Source organism: Cyclopterus lumpus, chromosome 7, assembly GCF_009769545.1.
Source record: "Cyclopterus lumpus isolate fCycLum1 chromosome 7, fCycLum1.pri, whole genome shotgun sequence".
NCBI lineage: Eukaryota > Metazoa > Chordata > Actinopteri > Perciformes > Cyclopteridae > Cyclopterus > Cyclopterus lumpus.
Genome location: NC_046972.1, coordinates 3,108,418 through 3,134,896, shown reverse-complemented (window position 1 = coordinate 3,134,896; position 26,479 = coordinate 3,108,418). Strand labels below are relative to the sequence as shown.

Here is a 26,479-nt window from a genome sequence, read left to right as displayed (position 1 = left end):
GTCAAACCCTTCCTCCGTTATAGTCAATAATTATTTTTAAATATTGCATATACATATACGGTTTATGATATCTGTTTTTCATAAACCGAATCTAAGAATGTATAAATTGGACTGCAGGTGGATTAACTGAATTAATTGCTTGTTGACTGGAAAGCCTGGTCCGAAAAAAACAGTAAGCTGTCCCTGCTTGAAAAAAAGAGAAAAAAAAAAAGTTTGTGAAAGTGGCCTGACGTCACACTCCCACAATGCTTACCGCCCCATAACTCCGCTGCAGCCTGAGGGGAGCCAGGCACACTCTCAGGCCCCGAATATAAGAACAATTATCGTGGGGAGGGGGGGAAAGAAAAAAACTAATCGGGAAAATAAGAACGAAACGACGGACCGAAGGGGGGGGGGGGGGAGAGGAGAAAGTGCGGCGGAGCGGCGGCGCTGGGCTCTCCCACGGTTAGGTGTCTGGTCCGGTCCGAGATGGAAGGTTACCGGGGCTCCATGAGAAACTGACTAATGCGGAGCTGGAAACTTTTCGGTGGGTAAGAGCTGCTTTTCTCCCCCTCTGTCTCCTCGTCTCTCGGGCAGAGCCCTGGACGTGGCTGCACGTCCTGCCGCTTGCATGTGTCGCCTTTGAAAAACAACTCTTTTTTAAAAGTTGTTTTTTACCAACTTTTTTTTTTTTCTTCCTTTTTTCTTCTCTTTTTTACTTCTAAGAGCAGCCTCGCGCACGTCAGCGCGAGGCTGCTGAATTGTTGTGACCGCGTCGTTTGCTCGCTATCGCGTTGTCGCGACTACTTTTCTCTCGCGGTAAACCTTGCGTAGTTTGCGGCAGCGTGGAAAGGGACCTCCGGGTATTTAATTTGTAATGACGCGACCTCCTCCTCTGCCCACCGAGGCTCCTTCTTCTTCTTTACTGGTGGTGTGGTGGGGCCGGTAAATATGGAGCAAATGCGACCGCGTGAAGTTGTTGTAACGCGGTGCACTTTGTACAGCCCCCCCCCCCCCCCCCCTCCCGTCGCCGTTGACCGTCTCGTGGAGAGTTTAAGCAATATTGTTATTATTTCTCCCCCCCCCCCCCCCGAATATCACGAACAGCGTGGTGACACGCCGCTGCAGAGGAGAGCGAGTGTGTTCGCTTTGCGAGGAAGGAGAACAAGTCTGATAAAAGTGGCTTTATGTGTGCGTGCGTGCGTGCCTTACGTTCTCCAAAATAGTGTCTCGATATTTAAAACAGCCTAAACAAACCCCTCCACTCGGGCCTCCTCTACCTGTCTACATTTTTTGTTTCTGATCCTGCATGTGGCTTCTTCTTCTTTTGCCTCGGAAGCGGGTAAATAACAACCAAGACACCCACCCCCCTCTCCTCCCTTTGATGGGGGGGTTGGGGTCAGAGTGTGGGGGTTCCTTCATGCACTTGTTATGGATGGCTGACTTTGCTGCTACTTTGGTCTATGTTGTCAAGTCAGGAATGGATAAGGGCAAACACTATTGTTAAAGTAACATAACGTTGTTTTTTATGTGCTGTCAGCATGTTGGTGTTGTTGTTATTTTTAGGAGGGGGGGGGGGGGCATGCATCCTGAGCTGTGTTACACATGTGTGTGGATGTTTTTAAAACGTTGAACGTCTTCAAACAACCGCTTTGTGTTTCCTGGACACAAAAAAAACAATTTTTTTGGTGTAATTATCCTACATTATTACCCTAGAATATGTATCCTTACGATATGACTGCAACAATAATGAAATACATACGCACAAGAGTGTGATGGCTCGAGCCGGGTTGTTTCCCTCCACTTGAAGAGAAGCGCTGCCTTCCATCAAGGCCTCCAGCTACATAATAAGGAAATGGAAGTGGGTTTGTCACGAGACAATGGCTTTGTTGCTGCCAGTCGCCGTGCAAGCTGAGACCCATGTGTGTTGTGATGTTTGCCACTCTCTCGCTAGCACAGCGATGGAGCTGCTCCTCCACAGATTCTGTTTACCCCCCCCTGACGTTTTTAAGGACCGTATTGTTGGTATTCTGGTGCACCTGTTCATAGCTTGTGTAATTGGCAGTAATAGTTTCATAGACGGTAAGTATTTGTAATATAAATTAACAGCTGGTTGTTTAACTATAGGGGTGAGGAATACAAGAACAAGATCAATAAATTAGTTATTTTTGGTTTATAAACATTGACTAAAACGTTGTAAGTCGGGGGGGGGGGGGATGAATCAGTTTAGTTTTCTCTCAGAATAACCAAGTTTCTACACCGGAAAATACACACGATTCATTTTCTATCAAAATAACTATGCACCACCACCAAACAGTTCCGCTTTTGACATTACAGTCGTTCACTGATGTGCCCACATATTACAAGCATAAGCTTAATTTAAGCCTTTTCTAAATGAATTCAATACTTTCAAAGAAGAAGAAAATATTATGATGTGTGTAAAATCTGTAGAGATGTGAGATTAAATGACAAAAAATCAAATCAAATCCAGAACGTTTTCCTTCGCAGCCCTAGAACTCCTGCCGGTCTCAGCCGCTCCGGCTCCCCAAAAATGTTTTTCTGCCGCGTCCACCATCAACCGCCGTACGTTGCCTCCCATCACCTCTGTGCCACCGCGGTCGGAGGCAGCCCGTTTCATGTTTTGCCCTGATGTGATTGAGCGAATGTGTTTGCAGGAGAGAGAGAGAGAGAGAGAGAGAGAGAGATGTTTTTTGAAGTTCCCCTCACAATCCCTTGCGCCTCTGTGGGCAGCGGTTGGTAGTGGCGGTGGAGGCGGTAGTGACGGAGCTGGCGGCGGCGGCAACAGGCTGATTTCCATGAGAAAAGAGCATCAGTTGGGTTAATGGGAGGGACGGCCCCTCCGAGGGGACAAATGGTAGTTAATAACCAGAGAAGAATCGGAAAAGCTCTGATCCCTTCCTTTGTACTTCTTCACCTTCTAGAGGCAGCGATGGGGGGGGGGGGGTGCAGATGAGATGGGAACAAGGGGTACTGGGTTCACGCTGGAATGGATGTTCACCGAGGGGCTGCAATAAGATTGCGCTATTTATTATTTTCTCTCGCAGAAAAAACACAAGGGGGGCCCTGAGAACTTGAACACGACTGCAGAAGAAGCAGTGTGTGTTTTTGTGTGTGTCCGGTGGCGTTTATTTATTTGTGATGCGCAGGGTTTCACGCAGTAGCTGCTAGTCGCTTTGGGGGGGGTGGGGCGGAGGTCCGTAGATACCGTGTGGAAAGAATGTTGACTTATTCTGTTCTGATTTAAAGCATAATTTTCGCCGGTTTCAGATTTTATTTTATTCAAGCAAAGTTCTTGGAAAGCTGCTTGTCTGAGTTTAGTAAAAAAGGGTTTTTGTTGGGGATTGTTCTTATGTTTCTCAAGAATAAGGAAAGGACATTATTTAAAAAGCATTGTAGTACCAGTACTGATGTATACCCAAACCCTGCTCCGCGTGTTGAAGTCCATGTGAATATGTATCATCCCTGGAGCTAAGATCTTTATTCCAAACTATTTTTGCAGTCGTTTAAAAGTAAAATATTGTGTATGAAATGGATGTGATGATTTGTAACTTGAAGTAGTGCTAATTCCCAAACCCTTTTGTTTTTTTCGACACATTGCTGAAAAGTTTGTTAGATTCGAAGCGTGACCAGAAAATGTTCATGAAGAGTAAAATTCGTCAGCAAAGAAACGCACCGTCACTCGTTTTGTTTGTTGCTATTACTCTGGTATGACCACTAGCTTACAGGTGTTAGCTAACGCTAGCAAGCGCTACACAGATGTTGCCAGTGTTACGCTATGTTTTAGCATTTAGCATTATCCCAATGTTGCCGGTGGATTTGCTGCTGTTGCCCTTTGTGGTCTGATAGCATCAACATGGTGGCTAATGCTAGCGAAGGTCAGCAAAGTTGTAATGCACACTGCTTTGTGACTGACACTATTACTGAGGCAGGGTGTTGAACCATCATATTTATGAACAAAAACATGACTTGAGTCACCAAATAACACTGTACACAAAACAAACACCACACCAAAGTCACAGTGAGACAGACGGAAATACAAAATCAAATTGATATACACTAGTAAACACAAACAAACAACGAATATCATCACAACATATATCAGTAGGTCTACCACTCTAAATAAATAATATTAAAGGATATAATAATGATACTATATATATATATATATATGTATATATATATAATACTGTATACACATTGATTTCATTATTATACAGAAAACTCATCTTTTCAGCCTCTTAGCTTGCATAAACCTTTCCCACTTTCCCAAAGATTTTCACACTGTCTTTCCACTTCAAAAGGATGTTTGAGTAACATTCTAAATTAATTGATATTCAAAGAAGCCACACCAGCAGCTTTACAATGTATCTATCTGTGTAACATTAAAAGTCACGTGACGTCACCCAGTGGTTTGTGGACTACGGGTGTGAACCTTTGGGGTTTGACTTTTTTCTTGTTTTTTTGCAACCAAAATAAGACATTTTTAGAGCGACTAAAATGTTACAATTAAATTTCGTGAAGGGAAAACACACTGACAGTTTAAAGTTGTAACTCCCAGACCAACGTTATGGTCTGTTTGACTCTAAATGGACCATCATTTACTAAATGAACATCGTGCATGAAATACTTGAAACTAGAGATTGAGACCATAAACTCATGTTTACAATATTTATTGAGGTAATAAATCAAGAGAGAAGTAGAGTCATTTTCTATAGACTTCTATACAACCAGACTTCTTTTCGCCCCCCTGCTGGACACTAGAGATAATGCAAGTTTAAGGCACGGCTTCACCTTTGGGACCTGGAGGTTGCTGCAGTCTGTTTCTGATTCCATCTTTGACAGGACATTTGATCACTTCACCGATTCATAAAACACACACTCGCATTCGATAAACAGTTTTATTTCCCTTCAAATTTGGGATAAAAACACGCATGAAATGCCGCTCTTTACCTCGTTTATAGCAAATACAGCCCAATATACATTTACTGCATTTAGTTGGCAGCTGTGGCAGAGAGCAGAATGATGCTTTGCTGTGTAATAGATTGAAAACAGACCAACGTGCAGCACACACACACACACACACACACACACACACACAGATATTTACAGGGCTAATTAAAGTAAAAAAAAAAAAACCTTCGCGTTTTCATTTTTTATTATGCATAGGCACGCGGAGACCTTTGGGACCGGCGTGCATTCTGACGGGTCCTGCAGCACGCCGGTCACAAATAGTAAGAGGATGCTAGATGCTTGAACCGCATACTGCCACTTTTCCTCGCCAATCTTTTTCTAGGAGGAGCGGGGCCAGCTGTGGCTTTTTCAGAACCGAGCTCCATCCATCAACCAGCACCAATGGCTTACAACACATACTCACACTCACACACACAACACACACACACTCTCTCACTCTTTTCCCTCCCGTTTTCCCATTTTCTCCATGTACCTTCATTTCTTTCCGTCCCCTCTTTTCTCTCTCTCTTATTTTTCACCCCTCTTTTTTTTTCTTTCGTCCCTCCACCCTTCCATCCCTCTCTGTTTTGCCCCTCAGCCGTCCTTCTCTCCCGGACTGAGTTTACAGCCCCCGGGCCACTTCCGCCAGGCTGTCTGCAGCAGATTTATTAATAGGCTTTTCTCTCTCTGCAGTAAACACAGCGTTGGTTAAGGGGTCGTCTCTCAGACACTGATAGACTTGTACTTAACCTTAGGCACTGGCCGACTTGGGAATAGAGGAAAGTCTGTTCCAGGGATGAGCCGCTGCAGATGAAGTCACCGAGGGAGATAAACACAAGTGGCCCACAGCGACGTTTGGGGATGTTTTCATTTTTTTTTGGGGGGCGTGAAGACAGGAGCGTCACGTCGCTCAGTCCTTTTGACGACTCAACACATGCTGTGTGCCGTGTGGTGTCGCAGTCTCTATTCTGATATCTCGTTTGGTGGGATAGCTACGAATAGCGCTTCAGTATTTTTGCTCAATGTAGCTGAGAACGCTCGGTGAGGCCAGCTGGAAACAAACGCAGTGCTTCCAGCCGGCGACTCCTTTTCAGCTGTAACTTAAGTTGACTTTAAATGTCTGTCAATCACTTAATAGACTGTTTCTCGGCTCTAGTGTGTTTGGGTGCATTTTTGTAATATATGTATTATTTATTTAAGTATTTATAATTCATTCTTACATTTTACATTTTTAAAGCTTCAAAACCTTTTTATTGTTTATGCTTTTGTCTATATCCTTTCTGTATTTATTGTGTGCATGTTTATTGATCTACGGGAGAGCTGCTGCATTAAAAAACGCTCACCCATAAACTGAAAACCCAAAAGCGCTGTTAATTTGCCATAAACTGTCGCAGAATTGCTTTTCTAAAAGTGCGCTTTGAAGCTTGCTCTTCTTACGTTTACCATCGCTTCCGTTGTCGATGAATCTGCTGATTATTCTCTTAATCAATTGATTAATGGTTTTGTTTATGAAATGTCAGAAAAAAGTGAAAGAAAAACAAATAATATTCTAATCAAGTTTCCCAAGGCCTTAGTTGAAATAATCAAATAGTTTATTTTGTCTGAACAGCAGTCCAACTATGTTCCGCTTACTATTGATATAAGAAACGTAGAAAGTCAGAAGCTGTACGTTTTTCTATTTGTCCATTTGATGCTTTCTCATTTAATTTTCTCACGATGGACCATTAATAATTAAACATCATTAAAACCATTAAACATCACTCATTAAATCACTTCAGAAATGTTGCAATTAATGCAAAACTTTAGACTATTAATTTAAAATCGAAATGTGTCCTTTTATACACCAAACAATTCATTTAAAAAGATTTAAAAAATACAACAGGAGATGAATATGTATTTTAAAAAAATATTGTTTTCAGTGAAATAGCTGCCATTCAAGATGACAGAGGATTTATTTTCTTTAAATAAATGAATATTAATAAAAAAGCCCAAACCCAACTGGACTCTAAAGTTGGACAGTGGACCGAGATGCGTTTCATGGAACAGCAGAACTCCAACCAGAGATTCCTCGTTACTATAATACAACTTCCACACAGATTTTTGTTCAATTTTAGGATATTTATTTATTAATCTTGGGCCGTCAAGATGTACTCCAATAGGAATCTCTTTCCAAACACAAATCATATATGATTTGTGTTTGGAAAGAGATTCGCCAAAACTAAGTCAGAGACGAAAAATAATTATAATATCTATTTTTTTATTATTCATGATCATCAGTATTCCTGTCACATAGTATTCCAGCTTCCATTGGAGCCGAAAGGGGAAGTAGAGCATCGCGCGCCAGTACTGGACGGTCTTCAGAGGACCGACGCCAGCGTGTTGTTGAGGTTCAGCACGTGACTCAGCACAGAGTTATGATGTGTGTGCGTGTGTGTGTGTGTGTGTGTGTGTGTGTGTGTTTTAACAGTAATATCTAGTGAGTCAGCCAATGGGACGAAACCTGATCCCCGCGGAGAGAGTGAGAGGGAGTGTGACCCCCCACCCCCCAGCATTGACTTCTGATTCATCCTCGGGGGAGCTGGCAAGAAAGGGAGTGAGGGGGGGAGGGGGGGTAACGGGAGAAAGCAGAATGTCTGATGACACATCCCCTCTTTCCTTCCTCCGAAAGTGATTTTTAACAACGGCCTTCGCCACCCCGCCCTGCTCAGCAATCCCCCCCGCTCCTACCTACCCCCCCCCCTTCAGCACACTCGCTGAATAACGCCTGAGCGAAAACCCTCCGGCTCCCAACTCCACGGGCCAAGATGCACATCTGTACAAGACGGGGGGAGAACATTTAGAGTTGCTGAGCTGAAATAAACAAGTCGATGAATGTTGAATGTCTTGTTTAAAAGGCTTCCACCTGGGAGTGGTTTTTAAGGAATAAATAAGATGAGATGCAACTCTCTTGAGCCAGAGTTTGATCAAAGATTACAACGGTGGAATAATATAAAACAATAGAATACCAATATATGAATAGCAGTGCCTCAAACCCCCTATCTCTGCCGTTGTCTCTTTGTCTTATCTTTTGTGTTATCTTAGAATGTATTTAAAAAAATTATAAATGAATAAAAAATAATCCATAAGAGTATCGATAGGGAACCGATAAGCAGAATCAACAAATTGAAGAGTACTAGTATCAATACAATCCTAACGATACCCACCGTGTACACATATAGGAAAATAATTGAACTACAACAACAAAAGAATAAAAACAAGAGTAAAAGTATAAATGTATAAGAAGTAATACTTATGCCAGTGTCTAATAGAAACGTGAGAACAGAATAAAGAGGACGGCAAGTCTTGGGCCCTTCAATGGGAGTGCCAGCCAACGAGTGAAGCCGACTCTGAAGCTTCTTAAAACGTGCATTCTCTCTCCTGTCCATCAGGGGGCGACTCCTCTGGTTGTATAGAAGTCTATATAAATGACTCTACTGCTCTCTTGATGTATTCCCTCAGTAAACATTGTAAACATGAGTTTATGGTCTCAATCTCTAGTTTCAAGTCTTCTTCAATACAGCATGATGTTCATTGAGTAAATTAAGGTCCATTTAGAGTCAAATACACCATTAAGCTTGGTATGCTTTAGGGCGGGGCTACAAGGTGATTGACAGGTCGCTGCTGCTACCAGAGTCTCTGCGTCCCTCCTCCGCATCCAAGATGGCGACGGCGAAATTGCCAAACTCGAGGCTTCAAAGCGGCAGACCACAAACCAATGAGCGACGCCACCGTAACGATGTCCACTTCTTATAGTCTGTGGTGCCGGTTCAGGCCACCTCCACCTCATTATGTGCTGGTCTAGCTCCGTGGTTCTGTGGGACGGGCCACCTTTATGTGTCAGCTGTTCAACCAATATGAAATAAACAACATTTACTTGTTACGCTTTGCTGTTTGCTATCCCGACTTTTTAAATGTCATCATATGAGGTATAATAAATGGATACATCATATGCCAAAATCATTTTCAACACCAGGATGCTCAAACTCTTCCTCCCTCCTTTGTCTCCTCCAACTTGTTTATCAACCTGCTCCTCTCCTCTCCTCTCCTCTCCTCTCCTCTCCTCTCCTCTCCTCTCCTCTCCTCTCCTCTCCTCTCCTCTCCTCTCCCCTCCTCTCCTCTCCTCTCCTTGCCTCTCCTCTCCTCTGCCCCCCCCCCCCTCACCCCCCACTGTACATTTCCCCGTCTCCCCTCTTTCCTCAAGCGTACTTCTCCGTCTCATTATTTCCTTCGAGTATACTCCTGTGTGCCATTCTCCTCTCAGAGCTTTGAACCCCACTCGCCCCCACCCCCCCCCCACACTTTCTCCTCTCTCTCTTTTTCTCTCTCCTCTTCTTCCCCCCGCGACCACTTACCAAATTAAACCCCCCTCCCACTCGAACGCATTCCATCTGCTTCATAAACACACACACGTTGCACCAAACACGTAACGGTACTCGGAGGGGACTTCCTCGCTTCTCTCTCTCTCTCTCTCTCAGTCCATTCTCTCATTTTTTTGGCTCAAAGTCTCGCGGGGGGAACGACAACAAGTTGGAAAAATGAAAGTGGGGCGACAACTGTGAGGTCCCCTCTCTGCGTCCCCTCCAGGGCCAGTGTGAAGTTTCCAGTTTGATTGAAGGCCTCCTTTCTGTGGTGTGCGGTGTGAAAGCTGTCCTAATTGAATGATAAAGTGCCCCGAGATGGAGTCCAGTGAATAGCCAACAATGGCCAGCCTGTGTGTGGTAGAGGGATTTTGGTTCACATCCAGCCTCTGCCTCTCTACTCCGAGAGGGGGGCCTATTATAACGCTCTCTGCTGGACTCGGTCACGTGACGCCCCCCCCCATACCCGACCTCTCCCGTCTCCCCCGCCCCCTCTGCCAATCCTCCGCCGCTTTTGGTTGGATGCTCTCATTTCGCCAGCGAGTGACTTTCAGTAGCAGCTATCTGTCTGTGTGTGTGTGTGTGTGTGTGTGTGTGTGTGTCAAAGTGCGCACCGTCCACAGCTCCCAGGACACCAAGGCGATGTAGAAAAAGCGACAGGGAATGGAAGAGAAAGTGAAATCACCAGATTAATAATCAAGTTTCTCATTAAACTCTTTATTATTCAGCCATCTGCTCCACCCGATGCAGTGATGCAAAAGATTGCCGCAGACAGGCTTCTTAAATACTCTCTATGTTCTGTATTATATGTTAACTTCATATAAGAGGATTCAAATGTTTGAGTGTGATGATGCCTTTGTGTTCACCTGTCCTGATGCTGCATATTTAGAAATGAATCCACACTGTTTAAGGTCAAAATGGGGCAGTATTTTATCATATATACTGTGTATATATATCTATATCGATATATATAGAAATAGATATATGTCTATATATATATATATATATATATATATATATATATATATATATATATATATATACTGGTTTGAACACTTGCTGTGAGACTGCTGTTAATCTCATGTTTGGGTTCTGCGGTTCCGCTGCATGGGTTTTTGGTCCTGACGGGGAGTGGCACCGAGGTGGGGGTGGGGCCAGGACTGGCGCGTTGTGGTGCGGGATGCCGGGCAATCTGTTAACTATTTTACCCTCCGACTGAAACCTAAACCTTTTCCTCAGAGCGAGAGAGACTGAGCTTCTAACAGAGCTCCTTACATTCCCTGGCGCGCACACACACACACACACACACACACACACACACACACACACACACACACACACACACTCAAAGCGTTGGAGAGGTAGTGAGGTGGAAGACCACCCTCTGGCATCCCAGTCATTCAAATGAGTGTGTGTTTTTATCTCTGGGGGCTGGAAGAAAGGAGGAGGAAAGTGCTGTGTTAAAACGCGTTAATGAATAACTCCTGAGCCCAACGAGTTTTCCTCCCTCCCTCTCAACAAAAACCCTCTTTCTTTCTTTCTGTCTTTCGTTCTTCCTTCAGTCGATGTGCTACACCGTGTATATCCATAATGTGTTATCAGTGTTTAAATCTGTGATGTTTCTTGGGAATTCACCTGGATTTGACTCTCCAGTTTGAAAGTGGCATCTATAACACGGTCCGCCCCGATATGTCTGATCCACAGACTGAATGTAAGAAGTGGTCACAGTCACCCATTGGTTTGGAGTTGCCGTCGCCATCTTGGATTACGGCCGTCCACATGTTTGTTTTTGGCAGCCAATGAACGGAGTTACCATAATTAGAACGTGGAGGGGGGGTGTAGTGTAGCCGTATACGGCTCTGGTAGCAGCAGCGACCTTTCAATCACCCTGTAGCCCCGCCCTAATGCATACCCTGCGCTAAGGTCTGTTAATTTCCGACCATAATTTCCTACATGAACATCATGCGCTATTGAAGATGACTTGAAACTAGAGATTGAGAACATAAACCTGTGTTTACAATATTTACTCAATAGACTCAAATCAATAGTCTTCTATACAATCAGACTTCTCTCTGCAACCAGAGGAGTCGCCCCCTGCTGGTCAGTAGAGGGGATGCGAGACACTTCCGCATCGGTTTCACTCAGCAGAAACCTGGTTTAATCAGCAGCCAATGTCTTTACAGACATTTCTATGGCTGATATCTCCAATACTAGGCAACTCACACCCAAACTGTCAAGAGTGATCAATAGCTCTACTGCTACATTTACCAATGTACCAAGAGTTTCATTCTGATGTGTAGAGTTTATCCAATAACCATCATAAATATATGTATAAACTGTATAAAGGCCTTTACGCAACAAATAAACAACACAAAAATACAAAATAGTTGCCTGCAAATATTATATGTTTTGGCTTATGGCTTTTATTGTGAAAGGTAAAAACAGTAGATCTGGTCCATGCTGACTTTGTCAAGGCGGAAAGAAGTAATACAGTTTGTCATCTTGGTTTGGACTACAGAGCCTCCTATATATATATATATATATATATATATATATATTGTATTCTGTATTATTTATTGTTTTACTGTCAAATTCCACATCACAACAAATGTATTTAAACCTTTGTTGCATAGAGCTCCACTCTGTTTGACACTCTGCATCACCATGAACACACACACTGTAGTTTATTTTGAGTGAGTCCCACACACACACCGCCCCGCTCCCACAAATACTCACTACAGCACCGAATGTGCATTCATCCGCTGCTGAAAATAGTCCCATACTAACCAATACATAACTGGCAGTCAAAATTCTACTTCTTAATCACAATTTATTTACATACACATTATGACTCTCGATCAGCTACTCATCTACTTTAAAAAAGTTTCTTAACCCAAACTTGGATGTTGACAGTTGATTTATGAAGGTCTACAACTCAGGGAAAAATATGAGCTGGAACTAGGTTCTACTATTCTGATCGATAATCTGCGAAATCTTTCACCCAATATTGAAATGATACTGTTTTGAACTCATTGGGATACTTTTTTTTTTTAAATGTAAGGTAATATGGGACCAGGGCACTTCATGAATGTAGGCAGTCTACAATCACTTTGACAAAGTGGATTTTAAGGAACATTGTTGAATATGGGACGGGGGAATCTATTATCAGAAATATAATTTTATATTAATTATCAGGTAATTTATTAAAGTGGGGAGCTAGCACTTTCACCTCAAGATGGGGCCCGGGTTCAACCTCGGGCTGGAATGCTCTTCTGTGTCAAGTTTTCCGGGTTCTCCGGCTTCCTCCCACAGTCCAAAGGATTTTTCATTAGTGTATAATCATCTGACACTAAGAGTTGTTGTGTTTCGGTTACCTTTGGAATTAGCCCTTCAGATCTACATAAAGAGTGGGTCCTCTTCAGGGGGTCCGCCAAGTTGTACTGCCAGGTTTCTATGGAGGCCCAGAACGGTCAAACTCTTAGTGAGAGCCTCTCCAATTGAATTGTACCTGGAGGTAGAGAGAACTGGCCCTCCAGCAATGTGTTGGGTAGAGAAGCCGAGTCATTGCTAGTTATTCACAGGACACCATCCAATATATGCCTGTGTTCAACTAAGAACTCGCGTTTGACTATTAAAAGTGTTGTTTGCGTAAACCTGTGTTTTCCGGTTTACGCAATGAAAAATTGCGTAAACCGGAAATACACACACAACAATACATGTTGTGTGTGTATTACCTGTAACATACATATCACAGGTAATATGTATGTTGATACTGTCCAATGTCAAGTCTCTTTGTGATCATCTGACGATGCAATACGATGACCCGCGTGCCCGAGAGCCCGTCGTGACTACCGTGTGCCACCGGCAGTTTTCGCAGTCGATCATTGTTCCATTGAAAGCCATCATTGTGATGGCGATTGGCGTTGGTGTAATCATGCAGTACGAACCACGGTGCGCAGCATCGCTGCATGCCCAAACAATCCGTCGATTGAGTTGATTGAATGTCAATCGGCAACTAGTCGCTTGAGCAAAAAAAGCCAAACTTGGCCGGCTGTGTGGATTGGTCCCTTCACTTTGTCATGTTCTACATAATGATACACTAAATATCTCTGGGTGGACAAAACAAGCTTTTTTGAACTTGTAAACTATTCACAACTGATATTTTATACAGATTATTATTTCAAGAGATTGCCCTCATAGATGACCCGTGCAGTTGCTTCAGCAATTTTGTATCGGGCATCTAACTGGAGGCCTTATTAGTCTTGTGGCTCCCCCCTTCTCTTGTGTCCCGTCTCTCATCTGTTACCCAATAGGTGCTGCTCTGCTTCCAACACAAAGACTCATCTGTGAGCTCTGACACTGGGGAGGAGACTCGCCGCGGTTGGCGCTGTGCTTGTTTCCAATAGGATGGAGTCGGGCCCGTGAATCTGGCCCCGAAAGCCGCCGTTCGGTTGATCCGGTTGATTCTCCCCGTCGGCTGCTGATTGCGAACATCTGCGTTATCGGCCCTCCTCCGTCCTCTTTCTCTCTCTCACTGTTCCCGTCAGCTGGCTGCTTCCTCTTCTCTTTTCATCTCGTTCTTGTTATGTTGTTACGCTCCCCCCCATCCCCTTCCTGCTCGCTTGTCACACGGCTGTCATTCACCTCACGGGGCAGCCTCCGATTCTCAGAACGTGATCGAGTTTCAAAAAGAAATGCTAGGAATGCAAGCTGCCCAATGCCCTGCTTATGCAAGAATGTTGTTTTTACAAGTCTCTCTACCTTTAACACCCCCTTCCTGCATCCCACCACACACACACACACACACACACACACACACACACACACACTACTTTCCTCTTTTCCCCTTCCAATACCCTGAGCATTGTTTAAAAACATTGAGAACAAACAAGAAACGATGCCGAGTGAAAGTTAGCCGTGGACCAAGAGGGGAAAAAGTGGGAAAAGGCTGCGGGATCCATTGGAACCTGCAGATTTCTGTCAACAAAAGCCCGTGGAACAATGCCTGTTGTTTTAAGCTGAGCTGACGTTGGCAAACTTAGAGATTGTTTGTTGCTGACCCCATCTGAATCAGAGAGAGCCAGTGGCAGCCTGGGCAAACAAAAGTGTCAGAGTCCCGGCAGCTGGATGGACTGGCTGTGTGTGTTCCAATCAGAGCAGCTAAATAATCTGTGTGTGTGTGTGTGTGTGTGTGTGTGTGTGTGTGTGTGTGTGTGTGTGTGGGACGGTCTTTCATAGCTTCATTGTTGTGAAGCGCTAAGCTAGTAACTTACAGCGGTTGTCATTAGCGTAAAAAATGCAGACGCTTGGTCAATGGCTCCTCGGGGTCCGGTACCAACGCACCGGGGCCCCCTGAAGCTTCTGTAGGAGACACACCAGCTAACAACATTGTAAACTCATCGGCGTCCTCATTAGACAGTCAGATCTACTGACGTAGTGTCGAGAGCGAGAAGGTCCATGTAGGGAGGAAGCGTAACAAACACGGGACTTTCACCCAGGAGACAGCTGTTTGCGTCCCGTGTGAAACCAAGTCCACATTTTCTTATTTGAGTTATGTCAAGTCACTTACGCACTCAACTAACACGGCGTGCTTACGTAAAGTTACGCAACAAGCGTGTTTATTTTACGTAACAAACATAACTTATTTTAAAGCAAACCTTTTTTGACTTAGGGGGTCCGTTGACTTTTCAGGGACCATCGTGGAGATGACCTTTAGGAGAATCCTTGAATATTTATTTGATATGTTTACACAAACAATGGATCAATTGGTGATCATGGTGACGAACCCACAGAGAATTATCACTCGACTAGACTTTGTTGTTTGTTGTTTGTTTTGGTCTTCTATTTAGTCTCACGGCCCTCACTAGCGTCCTTTCCAGCAACTTGACAAAGTGCACCCAGTGGAGTGCAGATCTGTGCCAGGTGTGTCAGCAAACCACCATTGGTGTAATGTTTGATAGAACTAATCCAAACCATTATTTCCCCCCTTCTAGACTGCAAGTGTATTAGATCTCATTTACGCAGCTGTTTGTGCAGCATAACGGCAGTTCACCATGCAGCGGTGCTTAGTTCCGTTAGCCGTTATCTCTGTTAGCTGCATTAGCCCCATCGGCTGTTAGCTCTGCCGAACACGCCAACTAGCTCTTCTCCTACCGACATGGGAAGATGCGGCTCGTTGTAGTCACCCAGTTCAGTTCATTTGCAAAGCTGTAGTTTGTAAATGTGCATATGGAGAGAGGAACTATTCATAATCCCGAGTGGAAACGGGAGTCCAAAGACTGAAGGGGTTGTTGATCACCCCGACGGCAGTTCATTAAAAGCTGCAGTAAAATAGATTTTTCAAAAAGTGTGAATCGATGCCATCGCCATCGCATACGTTCACAATTGAGAAGATAAAACATGAGGCTGATGGGTCCAGCAGCATGCAAGAACAGCTGTGGACAGACGGACAGACACAGAGATGCACGCCACACCCACACACCAAATACATGATCTCCTGACGGAGATAATAAGCCCCTGTTGGCTGACACGTCAGCTTTATCAACCTAATAAGGACATAATATCATATCACTGCATTTAGATGATTTACCTACACACATATACATATATTATGTACATATATTATGTAATATTGTATTGCACTTTTAGGGTCACATTTAATGTTGCAGTTATTAATGGCCAGGTAAATATATCAAATATTCTCGAGAACAGCCATTCTCACATTGGACTCAATGTTATATCATATTCAATACGGTAAACGTTGTTTGCTTTCGTATGCATGTAAAGTGAGGAGGCCTGCAGCTGTAAAAAAAAGTCTGCATGTTTGTTGTGTCCGCAAGGGCTCTGCTCTTTAAACATGTCGGAGAGAGGGGGAAAAACGAGAGAGGGGGGAAGGAGGGCCATTGGCATGACGCCCACTGGCACCATGCCCACATCTCCGGCTGCTGTGGAGCTCCGTGTCACAGCCAGGACTCCCTGCCAGAAGGGCTTTCCCCAGAATCACCTCTGCACACACACACACACACACACACAGACACACACACACACACACACACACACACACACACACACACGCACACACGCCTCTCACGCAGTCATGCTGCCCATGTGTTTAGTGTCAACATTTTGATAAAGCTCTGCCAAGCAAACGGTGTATCCTGGCTGTGACTTGGCACGTTTTTTTTTTCACTGCTTACCAATAAAGAGAATGAAGTGCACTTTAACGGGCGTTAATGTAAACCACATGAATATCATCTGTTGTTACGTGGAAATGCTGACGGCCTATAGATTTTCCAAAGTGCATTTACTAAGGTACTTTATTTAGGTAGCTGGGTATTTCTATTGTATACGTGTACTCCATGTACAGCTCTGCGTTGGAGCAAATGGAACGTTTGCCTGATGTCCGATCGTGCAAGTGAAACATTTATATACGTTGAGTGCAAATATGCGATCAGGAGATCGTCATCGATGCTTCTTGTTTTTTGTCGCTGATCCCTGTTCATGTTACGTTGTGAGCAACAAACCCAATGGATTGGCGGTTCGATACCCGGCTCCGCTATCCATGTTTATATGTCGCCCCGAGTTGCTCCTGTGTGTGTGAATGTTAGTTAGTCCTGATGTGCAGGTGACACTTGCATGGTGGCCCCTGTCATCAGGGTATGAATGGGTGTGAATGGGTGAATGATGACAAGTAGTGTTAAAGCACTTTGAGTGGCCGTAAGACTAGAAAAGTACACGTCCACCTCTGGACAGCATCAATCTATACTCGCCAATACCAGCTGGCATTAAAGATCAATTAAAACAAGTCAAACTAAAGTTAATATCCGAAGACCTTGCTTCCAATTTGCAACTGTGGAAGTGTCTTAAACCTGCATTGTCTCTACTGACCATCAGAGGGCGACTCCTCTGGTTGCAAAAAGAGGTCTAGTTGTATAGAAGTCTATGAAAAATGACTCTTCTTCTCTCTTGTGGGCTGATGTCCACTTCTTATATACAATCTATGGTTTTAGAGTGATACAATAAATCTGTTTGGACTACTTTCAAGAATGCCAACGTGGTGATGGTGACTTATTTATCTTAGTACAACCACCCACATCTGTTTTCTTTACAAATTAGCACAAGGAGAGAGAGATGCCATGTTGGTCTTCGTTTGCGGAGCCAGTTAATCTTGTAATTAGTCTCTGCCGTACCCCCAATCATCGTTAAAGGAAGGATGTGTGCTCCCCAGATGTCTCGCCTCGCTCCAACGTTGGCAGCCGCGGCCCAGAGAGAGGCTGGCAAATGACTACGATATGGATGAGAATACCGAGAGTCGTGGCTATGATGATAATAATGATGATGATGATGATGATACTATTTCGCGTCTCTATCACGGCATGTTTGATGTGGTTTATGTTGGCAAGTTTTGCACGCACATACGCACAGATCAGGACTTCAAAACAAGACTGCTTGTTTTGATTGGTGCCTCCCGAAGCGAGGCGACCGCAGCGGGAGAACGGAGGAAGGGAAACAACAAGAGTAGAAGAAGAAGAAGAGGGGGAATCAGCGCGGGACGGTTTCTGGGTGTTTGAGTTGGCATGTGGGACACAAGGGAAGAGAAGGAGTGAGGGATGGAGAGTTGGAAGGAGATGAAGGAGGAGCGCAAGCACTGGCAGGGAGGGGGATGAAGGGGAGGATGATGGTGGGAGGAAGAAACAAAAGTATGAAAGGGGAAGAATGAGTCCGTAACCCAAAAGGGAAGTTGGTGGTGTAAAAGGGAAGTTGATGCCTGTGCCTCCGGGTAGTTGTCGCTCCTTATGATTTATTTTATGTATTTTCTGGTTCTGCCGAGGCGGAGGTGTCTTAAAACCTGCATTCTCTCCACTGACCAACAGGGGGCAAAAAGAAGACACATTGTATAGTCTATGAGAAAATGACTCTACTCCTCTCTTGATTTATTCCCTCAGTAAACATTGCAAACATCGTCACCATGACTACGTCAACTTATATACAGTTTATGGTATAAAAAAAACCCCTTGAAAATGCAACCTAAAAACAGATGGATGGAAACGCACCGAAGGAAGCTGCATATTATTATTTTTAAGCGGATATAAAAGGCGGACATATTGGCAGGAAGTTGACTGACACTTAAGAGTAGAATGTCATGCTAGCTAGCTTCTGTTCTACTAGCCTCTGTAACTCAATGCCATCCCTCTTTGAGCATTTCTCTCATCCGTTCTGTCGAAAATTAATCACAGACGGCATCCACTTGCTATAAGAAATTGAAATCTTTCCATTTGTTAGCATATATTTAAAAAAAACAGACGTCTCCCGTGAATTATTTACCATTAATTATGTTCATGGCGCTGTTTTCATGTGTGCGTGTCTTCTAAACTGTTTGATAGGACTGAGATTGGCCGTCCTGTGAGTTCATGTGGGAATTAAAGGCAATAACGGGCAGTGTTTTCACATTTTCCAGTACCACATTTTCCCATTGCACTAGTGATGAATGGTTTTTAATGTTCAGAACAGCACTGATTGGCTTACGAGAAGAATATGGTGCACCGTACCGATTTCATTACATTTGGTAGGGGAGGTTGTTTCTATTGTACTGCTGTGTCTCCACACAGTTATTGTTAAGTATGATATTTATTGCGTCGTGGACATACAGGTGGCTAGCCCACGTGGATTTGTCAGATGCCAGAAATACTTAGTGCGGTAGTGAAACAATGCAAACAAAGACCGTGTGTCTTCTCTACTAATAAATTCTGCCACAAAAACGTTTTTGTGCAGAAACAAGACTCCATGATGTGGTTCGAGGAACCGATATGTCGCCGGGTCGGTTTGGGCCTTTTGGTCCAGACAGAAACATCTCTAAAGCTCCTGAATGAAATGAGCTGCAGCCATTCTTGTTCCCCAGAGGAACAATCCTACTGATTTTGGTGATAGCACCATCATCAATCTGGGCAAAAGTTTTTAATTTGTCCAAAAACACCTGCAAAACTACCGACATTCCCATCAGCCTAGGCTGTACTTTGTGTTTGTGGCTAATTAGCAGCCGTTAGCATGCTAACAGGCGCTAGATGGGTGCTGTCTACATCACACAACAATAAAAGGCTTTTTTTTCTCTTCGGGCAACACTGTTCTGTTGAATCCACCTGTTTCCTGAACGCAACTGTGACTTTGGTGGTCCAAAGTCAGGTGCGGTGTTTCTGGATTCCCACATTGTTCAGCATAGCTCTGTCGTTCTCACAATGCCCTTCGAATGCCAGATGCATGTCCTATTTATTCTCTTATTTATTCCAAACAAAACGCAAGTTTCGGCCCGTGGGAGTTTCAGTGGGTGTTTGTTCAGCAGGGAGTTTACCTTTTTTAAATTGGACAGGAAATGGTCGCATGGTTCCTGAAAAGTGAGCCTTTCAAAACCAGCAACGGTTCAGGGGAATTCACGTCGTCTTGTCACTTTTACCTCAGAGCGGGGTGAAGTCAGGAGAAGCATGCAGCGCATTAGTGAAGGTGTTCTTTGGTGACAGTTAGATGAGCCCCCCCCCCCCCCTGAGGCCAGACCACAGGCTGGGCTATCTTTAGCCAGGAAGACCGCTGGTTTTATGGCCACATCCCGGCTCAATGTGACCAGGACTAACTGTCGGGATGGGTGAGGGTTTGGCAAAGCGGAGCTATGCATCCATTCCTCCTTCCTCCATGTGTAGAGCTTCACCCTGGGTCACAAGCAGGAGAGGAACTGAAACCTGGGGGGAGGATAGAGAGAGAGAGAGAGAGAGAGAGAGAGAGAGAGAGAGAGAGAGAGAGAGAGAGAGAGAGAGAGAGAGAGAGAGAGAGAGAGAGAGAGAGAGAGAGAGAGAGAGAGAGAGAGAGAGAGAGAGAGAGAGAGAGAGAGAGAGAGAGAGAGAGAGAGAGAGAGAGAGAGAGAGAGAGAGAGAGAGAGGACGCCATTGAAATAGATGAGAGGTTCATGTCTTTATCAAACTAGACTAGTTTAATGACAATATCCTGCCAAGTCTTTTTTTTTTTTTAAGAAAAAGTTAATTTGCCTCGTAATGTCGGAGCATCGGTAAGAACTGCACGCTTGTTCCCCGATGACAATTCATCCGTCTCTGGCACCAAATTATTTTTGTTACCCTATAATGTCCGTTGCATTGCATACATTTTTTTTTTTTTTAACTACAAATGCAAGCAATATCGAGATCATTTGATAGACTTATGGAGTCATGAAAACACAAGAAGAACTGTCCTCTAATTTATGGCTGGCCAGACAGACAATGTTTGACATGATTTGATATTTAAAATAAAAATAATAATAATACTTTTAGCATCTTTTAAATAAGAAATGTAGCGCAGAGTGCTTTACGATGAGGGTAAAAAAGACATAAAAACAGGGATAGAATGAATTCCTTAATAATGCAGAATAAAATAATTTGTAATGGCATATCTGGAATGCATACTATAAGATGGAAAAACCAAACGGAACAAAGCTAATAATAGTATTTACATCAGCATGCACATATCCATGAACATGTTTTAAAGGACAGTTTGTGTGTGTCGGCCTCCAGTTGCCGGTCAAAGCGCTTAGTAAAGCGTGACCTGCCCCCCCCCATCTCTCTTTGGAGTCACTTGACTGGTGCAGAGACCCCTGACTTCGTCGTTGCAAGTGACTCTAGTTTTTTTCCCCTCTCTTTGTATGTTGTCATCCTTCATCTCGTTCACCCATCTTCTGACCCCCAAAGAAACACTGAGTCAGAACCAGGGGGGCGTGACATTAAAATCCACCCTGGAAACAACACAAATGGAAAATGAAAGACAGAGCTGTCTAAAACTCTGACAATACATACGTACACTGGATTAGAGACATTTTAGAAACAAGAAACAGTCGCCACGCTTGTTCGTGACCGCACATGTTGACACGTTTTTTCTAATCAAGCAACAAGTTTACTCTTGGAAAGTCTACTTTGTGTCATCTGAATTCGGAGGCATTGTATCTGTATCATCAGTTTTTTTTCTCCTATGTTTTAGATTGAATCTGCAACAGGCTCCCCCTCCAAATCCCCACCACACACTTCCCCACCCCCCTCTTCCCTCTCGAGCGCGGCTGTTGTCACCTAAGCTCCGGATGGTGAACTCACTTTCTATATTTAGTTTGTTTGTACTGTACTGTGCAGCCTCCTGCTATGTGGACCAGGGTTCTGCAGAGGCCGTCCGGGTCCGGTCTGGCCCTGCATCACAACCGCCAGTGTCACAAAAGAATCCGGCACAACCCCCCCCACCCCCAAAAAAAAACGAAACCAACGCTGCTCGATTGTGGCAACGGCAGGCAGTGAAGGGGTTAACAGCGCTCGCTCAGCATGCGGGAGCCGTGGCGGGCGGGCGGGCAGGCAGTGCAGAGGCTGACCTCTGACCCCTCAGGAAAGGAATGTGGAAGCTCTTTCATCCAGGACAGAAACCAAAGACAACCAGGCGGTTGGAAAGTGGCGGTTCAGTTCTGCCCTCCAAATGTTTTTTGATGAGGAGAAGTGCGCAGAGGTTTCCGTGTGAGTGCTGCGGAGGGCTTTTTGCAGCCATTTTGGAATGAAGCTCCATCCCGCAGCTCTGTGATCAGCGCAGGGACGCCCGAGGGTGATAAGTGGTTGGAAATGGCTGCTTCATGCTGGCGGAAAACATGAAGCACTGTGTGCTCTGACCTATGACCTCCTACATGTGTAGTGTGTTTGAAGTTACGTAACAAACAACGCGGTCATGACATGGTACGGACATCTCAGGCTTTTGATTAATCCGGTCTATTCTTCAATTATCAACATTTGTTGATAGTTTTGTTGTCGATTGACATGCATTACCTTTCCCATAATCAATGAGTATAATGTGCTGGATGATATTTAACATGATTGCATTATGTCACATAAGAAGTGGGCGTGGTCATCATGACTTGATTTTCAGCATTTTTGCCGTCGCCATCTTGTTTTTTTGCAACCAGAAGTTTTCAATTAACTTTCATGAAGGGAAAACGCACTGTGAAAGGGTTGACGTTATAAGATGAATATAATAAACAACTCCCAGATCGGACAACAGTGTGGTATTGACCTGTCAATCACAAGGTATCCCCGCCCTAAAGTGTCCTCTGCTTTATGGTCTATTTGACTCTTAAATTTACCATAATTATTTTGAGCACTCATGTTAAACTAATTAACTTAAAATGCTTGATGATATTTTTAGTTCTCTGATTTTGTCCCAATAGTACAAGTTTACCCGCTTTTTATCTCATCCAATAGAATTAAGAAACACACCACTGATACAAACACCAAGTATGTGTGTCATTAGCATCCGATCTCCTTCCTCTCTATAAGAACGTGCTACCTGACGACGAGGAAGCACTTGATGGAAGGAGTTCATACACATAAACCCTGCAGGAAAGGGTGAATAACACCCCTAATGTATCTGTGTGGAAGGAAAATACAAAAAATGAAGAAGACAACAATACATGTAAAATGGCAGCTCGTGTAAAAGAGTTCTTATTTCCTTCTTGCTTCCTCGTGTCGAGCACATCTGGAGCTCTCGCTGCATCATCAAGGTCGGTTGGTGCAGCAGACAGATGTTTGTTTGATTGACCGTACAAACATGACAGTGTGTGTGGGCACACAAGAACAACTTCAGACAGATTCTCATCAGTTGATGGAAACGAAATGAGGAACATGCGTCGAGTGTGAAGAGCCGAGAAAAGGGCGAGAAAAACCTCCTGTTGTACACGCCGGCCGCCCCTTTGACATCGAGACCTTGTTGTTGAAACAGCAGAGCGGTTGATTTAAATTCATGATAGAAAATCAATAACGGCGCCGGTGGGCTGAGAAAAGGTGAGGAATCGACACGGTGACCTCCGGCCTCCACCGGGACTCAGATGACTTACTGATGCAGTCATGACTTTGGAAACCCATCTAAGAAGACAGGTTTCCAGTTTTCAGAACAACCAGAAGCTTAAATGACACTGCTTTGTTGTATCAGCTATTAGAATTTGGACTGAAAAATTGATCTACGATTTAATACATTGTAATATGCGGTTGAAAAGTTAACCACACCAGATTGTGAATTCCAGAGGCGGTTGTTATGGCTACTCTGCTAAGCTATGCTAATGTTAGTTCACTTTTAGCGGGGCTGGTGTGGCTGTATGAAACTAGAGATTGAGACCATAAACTCATGTTTACTGAGGGAATAAATCAAGAGAGAACTTCTATACGTCTCGCGTTGGCCCTGCTGATGCCCCGCCCCCCTCCTCTCTACCTCCTTCTGTTTCATGGATTGGAGTTCCATTCATACATTGTCATATTCATGTAATGTGTTTATGTAACTTTGTAAATGCTGTTCATTCTGTACACATGACATCTATTGCTTCTGTCCATCCGGGGAGAGGGATCCTCCTCTGTTGCTCTCCTGAAGGTTTCTTCCCTTTTTTTCCCTGTGAAAGGTTATTTTTGGGGAGTTTTTCCTGATCCGATGTGAGGTCAAAGGTCAGGGATGTCGTATGTGTACAGATTGTAAAGCCCTCTGAGGCAAATTTGTAATTTGTGATATTGGGCTATACAAAATAAACTGAATTGAATTGAATTATATAACCATAGGAGTCGTGGTCAGTGGAGAGAATGCCAGTTTTAAGACACTTCTGCATTGGCTTCACTCGGCAGAACTGGAGGTTGCTGGCTGACTAGAGCACGAGTCCACCTTTAGCTTCGTGGAAGATTATCCAGCTGAACAAAAAGTGTTGTGTATGTGTGTTTGCCAACAAGCTTATTTTATACAAAAAGGTACCTTTTTGTCAAAGGAAAGCAGGGCGATGCTAACTAACTACAAAATGACCCTGCACGACTCTATTGTACGACACAAGTGCAATAGAGTCAATAAATGATGGCTGAATTCCATTTAGCTGCTTCAGTTTCAGGCTCCTGGTATTAGCAACACCTGTGCTGTTCCTACCGTGACAAGACAAAATGTCCTATTTTTAATAGGGTGCACATTTTGAAACAAAACCTTTTTTTGTAAACATGGACTTCTTCCTCTTTATTTAACAAATAACTTCTTACTAAATTGCTCTGTGATTCTCATCTATCTTTTTTTGTAAGAGATTAGTTCCTGCTTTTTCTGATCAAATCAAGCGCATAATCCTGTAATGAAGTATCAGTATTTCACCAAAATCAAGACAATAGAAGAAAGACAATAGAAGAAAGACAATAGAAGAAAGACAATAGCTGAGATCATCCCAGTGTTGCTCTCCAACATGCAACACCAGTGCATGACGTGGTGTTGGTGATCACATTAAATGATAAGTAGTTAACAAACGCTGAGATGTGTTCGGTGACCAAAACATTTCAGTTGAAGAAGATGTTTTAATGTTGCGTGGTCCAATCATAACGCAGTTGCCTAGGTCAGCCGTGGGGCGTCCATGTGTGAAGCGGCCGCTCCACATGGTCTGTCATGGTGTGCCCTTTGTGTTCAAGCTCTATTAGGTTTATTTCTATAACTTGACGGTGTGGATTCACCTCATTGTACTGTATCTGCCCGCCTTTGTGAGTGCGTTTGAGCACGCCGACTGGGGGGATGGGGGGGGGGTACATGATGTTGCATTCGGCGTGACCAGAACTGTGTGTGTGTGTGTGTGTGTTTGTGTGTGTGTGTGTGTGTATGTGTGTGTTGTATGTGCTGTTGTGTGCGGAGGAGAGGGGCAGGGAGACGCGGCATGGTTCAGGCCAGGAATGTGCGATGTGGGTAGGCTGTACAATGGAGCCGGGCTCCCTGAGGGTGGTCAATGGGACGGGTGTCACCCCCCAGCACCCTCCCTGCTGGGTGACCACCGCACAACGCCACAGCTGTCAGGTCCTCTTAACCACCGCTGTAAACCCGCATACGTTTGTGAGAACCCAACACACGTGTGCACGCGCGCGGGGGGAGGAGGTGGGGGGGGGCACACAGGCAATGCTGTTGGCGCGCAGGAGCGATGACGTGAACGCGCACGGGACCTTTGAGCCGCCGAACTTTAGACACGCGCTCGTGCGTTTCCATGTAAACACCTGCAAAAGCACTCAAAGCAGATTCCGACGTATTTGCTGCGTCTTTCTTAACTCATTGACCTCTCACACAGAAAGGATGCTATTACATACAGGCGTGTGTGTGTGTGTGTGTGTGTGTGTGTGTGTGTGTGTGTGTGTGTGGCATGTGTGTGTGTGTGTGTGTGTGTGTGTGTGTGTGTGTGTGTGTGGTGTGTGGTGTGTGGTGTGTGGTGTGTGGTGTGTGGTGTGTGTGTGTGTGTGTGTGTGTGTGTGTGTGTGTAGTGCGTTCTGTCACACATGCCCTCATGTGTTGACGGCACCGTCCGCCGCTCGGACCAGCGTTTTGTGTGTCCGCTCAACCTTGGACCCAGCTGGTGTGCGAGTAAGCGAGGGGTCACAGAGGTCACCGAGGGTAAATAAGGGAATGCAGGAATGGCGGGGTAGGGGGAGTTCAGCGGTCTCTCTGGAACATAAGTTAATGTGGTTTATTTTTAATAAACAACCGAGGGTCAGAAGGGTCAGAGTTTTGCGACATAAACATCCACCCCCGCCCCCACCCCCATACTCGCTCCTCCCCCCAAATGCCCCAACCATCTCACTACCCCGGAGGGGAGGGGGGGGAGGGGGGGGGGTTCTCCAAGGGTTACAGGAGCCGTATCCAGTTTCATTACACACACACAAAGCTGGCTCGGAGCACCCTTCTGTCATCTGTAGACACACGTGTAATTTCATTCACATACTAATAAAGACATTATGCTGCGACTGTGACTGAGTCATCAACAATCATTTTTTTGTTGCTAAACCTCTGCGTTTCCTGTCATGTCGGTCAGACTTGTCGTTCAGCTCCCCCTAGTGGGCTTCAGAGGAACACTCGCTTCTGAAGTGGACTTTGCAGATGACAATCAAGTCGAGCATGTTGACTTGAGAGGATTCATCTCATAACTCGCTCCGGTTCCAGACGTTTGAGTTGGGGCTCAGTGGTAGAGCAGTGTCATCCTTCAGTCAGAGGACCAGCGGTTTGATCCCCGGCTCCGCTAGTCCATGTCGATGTGTCCCAGGACAAGACACTTAACCACAACTTGTGTAAAAATGGGTTTGAATGTTAGTTGT

At 44.5% G+C, this 26,479-nt stretch overlaps 1 protein-coding gene across 2 annotated transcripts in view; it reads left to right on the top strand.

Annotated features, from left to right (window-relative positions):
* Positions 1 to 392: 392 nt before the first annotated feature.
* The window catches only part of plagl2 (pleiomorphic adenoma gene-like 2), a 29,406-nt gene continuing 3,319 nt past the window's right edge, over positions 393 to 26,479 (top strand). The window contains exon 1 of one of the 2 annotated variants that reach the window (XM_034537856.1): positions 393 to 526. The gene's annotated coding sequence lies outside the window, so the exon portion shown is untranslated. Of the gene's footprint in view, positions 531 to 26,479 lie in introns of both variants that reach the window. The other variant, XM_034537857.1, reaches the window with a different exon arrangement.